The sequence below is a fragment of the Acinonyx jubatus genome, chromosome C2, assembly GCF_027475565.1.
Source record: "Acinonyx jubatus isolate Ajub_Pintada_27869175 chromosome C2, VMU_Ajub_asm_v1.0, whole genome shotgun sequence".
NCBI lineage: Eukaryota > Metazoa > Chordata > Mammalia > Carnivora > Felidae > Acinonyx > Acinonyx jubatus.
Genome location: NC_069384.1, coordinates 93,254,413 through 93,260,587, shown reverse-complemented (window position 1 = coordinate 93,260,587; position 6,175 = coordinate 93,254,413).

The window sequence follows — 6,175 nt, the reverse complement described above, 5'->3', positions numbered from 1 at the left end:
TAGTGTTATCAGGTGGACTAAATGCGGAAATGTTAGTAACAGCACTGGCCCAGAGGCAAGCTCAAAAGATGCCTGGTGAGGACCACCTGACTGGCTCAATCGGAGGTGCAGGAGACTCTTACTGTAGGGTCATGAGTTAGAGCCCACTTTGGGTGTAGAGATTACATAAATAAGTAAGTTTAAAACAAAAAAAAAGAAGGTTACCTGGCAAAATAATTTTGAATTCTAAGGCTGAGGTTCCACCCAAGAAGTCCATACCGCCCCTCTTCAAACTGTGTAGAAATTATCTTTATGCTCCCCTCAGTTCTCCATACTAATTATAGCTTTTGCCCTTAGGTTTTTAATACATTTTACCATGTTAATAGTTCATTTAATCAAAGCAGTCCTCATGTCTTACAATGATGGAGCTTTTTTGTTTTTGTTTTTGTTTTTTAAAGTAGGCTCCATGACCAATGCGATGCTTGAACTCACAAACCTAAGATCAAAGACCTGAGCTGAGATCAAGGGTGGAACGCTTAACTGACCAAACCACTCAGGTGCCCCACAATGATCAAATTATCACACCGTCTCTGTTCGGAGGTTCTGTGCCCACTTTCTACTGTATTTTCGACTTTGTATCTCTTATCCTGTGCACTTCCACACCCTGTGTTCTTTATTAATAAGAACAACAATAATAATAGAGGTAGTAGTAAAAATACTTACCATTTACTAAATGTGTTTTGTGTCAGACACCTTATCACATTGCTCGATTTAATCTCTGCAGCAGGTTGCCATTATTATTGCCATTGTAAAGTTGAGGACGCTGAAGGCAGGAGTTTTTAAACACATTGTCCAAGATATCAAGGCTTGTAATGTTGAATCTGCAGATACCTTATTCTTTTTATTTATTTTTATTTTTTTAATGTTTATTTTTGAGAGAGACAGAGTATGAACAGGGGAGGGGCAGAGAGAGAGAGAGAGAGAGAGAGAGAGAGAGAGAGCAGAATCTGAAGCAGGCTCCAGGCTCCGAGCCTTCAGCAGAGCCCAGAGAATGACACTGGGCTCGAACTCATGAATACGCAAGATCATGACCTGAGCTGGTCAAATGCTTAAAGGACTGAGCCACCCAGGCGCCCCTGGGGATGCCTGATTCTAAAACCCATTCTTACCCTTTGCACCAGGCAACAATTGCTCTGCCTTCTGTCTCTGGACACAGGATCTTTGTGCCTGAGATCGAGTTTGCCTATTCTGGACTTTTCAGATTTCACATACATGGAATCATATAATGTGTGATCTTTTGTAACTGCCCCTTTCACTTAGTGTATTTTCGATATCCATCCATACTGTTACATGCAGCAGTATTTCATTCCTTTTATGGCTGAATAATATTCCATGGAACAGTACATTTTGTTTATCCATTCATCAGATGATGGACATTTGGGTCATTTCCATTTTGCCTGTTATGAATAATGCTACTATGAACATTTGTGTAGAAAGTTTTCGTGTGATGATATGTTTTCAAACCTCTTACTAGGAGTGGAATTGCTAGGTAGTCATCTGGGAAATGTAAGTTGAAGAAACTGCGAATCTATTTTCTAAAGCGGCTATACTCCCACCAGTAATATATGAGAGGTCCAGCCTCCTCATATTCTTGCCAACATTTGTTATTGTCCATCTTTTTTAGTATAGCCATCCTTATGGATATGAAGGGGTATCACACTATGTCATATGTGTCATATGTCATCACACTAATGACTAATGACTAGATAGTTGAGAGCACTATCTAATTTTACAATACTGTTCTTTGGGTGCAACTACAATGTCAAAGTTTAGTGGATGCTGAGTGAAGAATGATCTAGATAGAGGCCCCTGGCTGGCTCCATCAGTACAGCATGTGACTCTTGATCTCTGGGTTGTAAATTGCAGCCCCATGTTGGGTGTAGAGATTACTTAAAAAAATAAAATCTTTAAAAAAACGATCTTGATGAATATTTCTCTTGTCTTTAATTCAATACTAAACTTAATATAACACTTACAAAATTAATTTGCTTTTTTGTACTAGCCAAAAAAAAAAAAAAAAGGCTTTGTCCTTGTTGCATGTGTGTGTGTGTGCATGTGTGTGTGCACGTGTGTGTTTTGTTTTTAAATAAAGAGGTTTAAATACAAAAGAAATAAGTATAAACCCTGGTGATCTCTGAACCACACTCAGCCCACTGGACTTCAGGGCAACTGTGATGGCTCATTCCATGTAGTTCCTGTGCCCACCTGAGTACCTATTCCTGGCATGGTCTGCTTTGGGTCTTAGGGCTTTCTCCACAACACAGAGGGCTACTCAGATCCTAGAGCCTGGAAGTGCGGGGGCAGGAGATTGGAGGGGGAGACAGACACTCAGGGGGAAGCTCCAGTCTGTATGTCTGGGAGTTAATGGATAAACACTCCCGTGCCTTAATGTAACCATTCTGCGTGCATGGTCTACTTAGTCCCTTAGAAGTCCCCTGTAAGAGGAAGACCCAGAAACCCATTCAGCAACAAACATTTTTTTTGGCATTTCTCCTTTCCCTAGAAACTTCCCAACTTCCACACTTCTGCTCCTTGGGATCATCTCACAAATAATCTCTCAGCTCACAAGTTCTTGTCTCTGTCTTTGGTTTTAAGGAAACCCAAATTAAGCAAAATTATATAAATGAAAAATTGCTAAATGGGTAAAGTCAGCATTAGCTGGTTGAAAAGTTAGAAATCATTTGTTTTGAAGATTCCCTTTTGTTATTTGTTCACTGTGAATCTAATGTTTTAAAATATTGTTGTTCAAAATATTGTATTTGTGAAGTAATAATAAATGTTATTGTTTTAAGGCCAATGACAGTCTGCTTTCAATACCAATGTTTCTCTGCCAAGATAACATCATTTTTGCCAAAGAGCAAAGAAGACTGGAGTTTTAACTAGCCCACTTAACCTTACTGTGGCTAAATGTGTGTGTTCCATTAGATCTGTTTAAAACATTTCCCCAAATTCGATTACTACTACTTTATTAATGAACAAGTTGGCACATAGCACACGGGTGCACTCCAGAGGCTGAGAGTTCCATGCTGGCAAGTTCTTCACATGATGGACTCTTTGGGGACCAGGGAGTAGGGCGGTGCCCGTCCTTGGTTCCTAGCTGCATGCAGAGCTTTTTACAACCTTGTCATGTGCTGTCCCTTCTTTGACTTCAGTTATTCCAGTTTGGCTTGCTGTCCATGAGCATTTCACAACTCCTCTTCCTGTGCTAGCATAAGTCTGCATTCTCCCCACTTAACCCAGACTTGGCAGCTCGGTTTGGCCATCTCTCCACATATACTTGTTATCCCCTGATACTTCATTCTGCTCAAACTGCCATCCTCTGCTAAGCTGAGAAATGAAGAGATTGGCTTATATGGTATAGAATAGTGACATGCACTCAGAAGTCCTGGGTTCTAGTCACAGCCTTGTCTCTCCCTAGCCTTGGAAACTGGACAACTCATAACCTCTCTGAATGCTATTGCCTCGTTATTTTTTTTTAAATTAAGACTTAATGGGGTTGCCTGGGTGGCTCAATTGGTTGAGCATCAACTCTTGATTTTAGCTCAGGTCATGATCTCCCAGCTCATGGGTTCAAGCCCTATGGCCGGCTCAGTGCTGAGTGTGGAGCCTGCTTGGGATTCTCTCTCTCCTTCTCTTGCTGCCCCTCCCCAACTCATGCTCTCACACTCTCTCTCTCTCTCTCAAAATAAATTAATTAATTAAAAAAAAAGACTTAATTTTTTTTTTAAACTAAGCTTAATGCCCAACATGGTGCTTGAACTCAGGATGCTGAGATCAAGTGTCACATGCTCTACTGACTGAGCCAGCCAGGCACCTCAAGACTTAATGTTTTAGAGTAGTTTTAGGTTCACTGCAAAATTAGGAGGAAAGTATAGAGATTTCCCATATATCCCCTGTCTTCACACGTGCATAACCTCCCCAATTATCAGCATCCCCCACCAGATGAGTACATTTGTTACAATTGATGAACTCACACAGACACATCATAATTACTCAAAGTCCATAGTCTACATTATGGTTCATTCTTGGTGTTGTATATTCTATGGATTTGGACAAATGTGTAACAACATGTATTCATCATTATGGTATTGTACAGACTAGTTTCACTGTCTTAAATGCCTCATCTTAAATGTGGCACAACATGATTGATTCCGAATCCTCACAGGATTTAAGATAAAAACTGCTTAACAAAATAATAAGGTTGGGCGCCTGGGTGTCAGTTAAGTGTCGTTAAGTCAGTTAAGTGTTGACTTTGGCTTAGGTCATTATCTCAAGGCTCCTAAGTTCAAGCCCTGCATTGGGTTCTCTGCTGTCAGCACAGAGCCCACTTCAGATCCTCTGTCCTCCTCTCTCTCTGACTCTTCCCTGAGCGTGTGTGCACAAGCATGCACACACATGTGTTCCTTCTCTCTCTCTCTCTCTCAAAAATAAATAAACATTTTTTAAAAAGGCAAGAAAGTTCAGTACAGTGTTATTTGGAGGGTGGAAAATTAGAATTGTACTTAATTTTAAATATCTAAACACAGGAGGCCAGTTAAATAAATTATAATGTAATCAACAAAATCTTTGTAGTCATTAAAAAATATGGTGGAGAATAGTTAAAGGTACTGGGAAATTAAGTGTAAAAAATTATAAAACAACATGTACAAGTAAAAGTTATTATGGTCTGTGGGGATGTCAGGCTGGGGAGTTATTGTTTAATGGGTACAGAGTTTCCGTTTAGGATGATGGGGACGTTATAGAAATGGGTAGTAGTTATGGCCGCACAACAGTGTGAATGCTCTTGATGCCACTGAATTGTACACTTAAAAATGGTTAAGTGGCACCTGGGTGGCCCAGTCAGTTAAGCATCGACTTGAGCTCAGGTCATGATCTCAAGGTTCATGAATTCTAACCCCGCATTGGGCTCTGTGCTGACAGCTCAAAGCTAAAGCCTGCTTCAGATTCTGTCTCCCTCTCTCTCTGCCCCTCCCCCACTCACACTCTGTCTCTCTCTCTCTCTCTCTCTCTCTCAAAAATAAACATTAAAAAACTTTTTTTAAAAAAGGTTAAAATGGTAAATTTTGTCATGTATATTTTACCACAATAAAAAAAAAAGGTAGCTGGAAGTTTGTACAAAGATCTTGGCAAGGTCGAAAACAATTCTCATGTGAAGGCATGGTGGTTTCTTACAGTTTGCTGCTGTTTGCATTATCATAATTGATGTTCTATTAAATTATTTAATGATATTTTTGACACAAAAAGAAATGTGGTTGGTTTAAAATATAATATGTACAGGATGAACCTATTTCTTAAATCTATCTGTCTCTTACATCTATGTCTCTATATATCTATATATAGATACATACACATTACATGCATGCCTGCTTTTTCTAAATTTTCTGTGATGAATATATATTACTCCTACACTGAAACTTTATAAAAATGTATGAAGCATTATATAAACCATAAGGAACTTTTATTATTCATGTAAGGGCTCTGGCCTATTATAGTATAGAATATACAACTGTTGCTAAAGAAATTTGTCTCAGGTCATCTCCAAGAAGATGAAACGGTATATGCGAAGAAAACAGTAGAAAACAAGAAGAGAAAACAGTATATGCAAAGTTCAAAAAGCAATAGACTACATGGTTCATTTGAGATCTTGCAATAAGTTCATTATATTTGAAGCATTAGTCTGTGAGTGGGTGATGTTGACAACAAAGAGCTCTGGATAAGTCTGGAGAGGTAGGCAGGTAACAAATGAACAGTTGACCAAATTAAAGAGTTTGAACTTTATCCTAAGGACAACAGCAAGTCACTAATGGGTTTTAAGCCAATGATATGATTATATTTGCATGTTAGAAAGATTATGGTGTTTGCATCATGGCAAATGGACTGGAGAAGAGCAAAACTGGAAGCAGAAGGGTTGATTATAGTTACAATCATCAGGGCCATCTTGATAGGAATGGTCACAATGGGGAAAAACACATGGATTTCAGACCCCTTAGAAAGTAGAATTGGTGTCACCCTTGGTATTGATTGGATATGAGAGCCAGAGAGATCTAGGATGCCTCCTTCGGCAATCAAGAAGGGCTGTGTCACTCACTGAGAGAGGAATCGAGGGAGGCAGAAAGTAACAAGTTCAGCCTGTTGG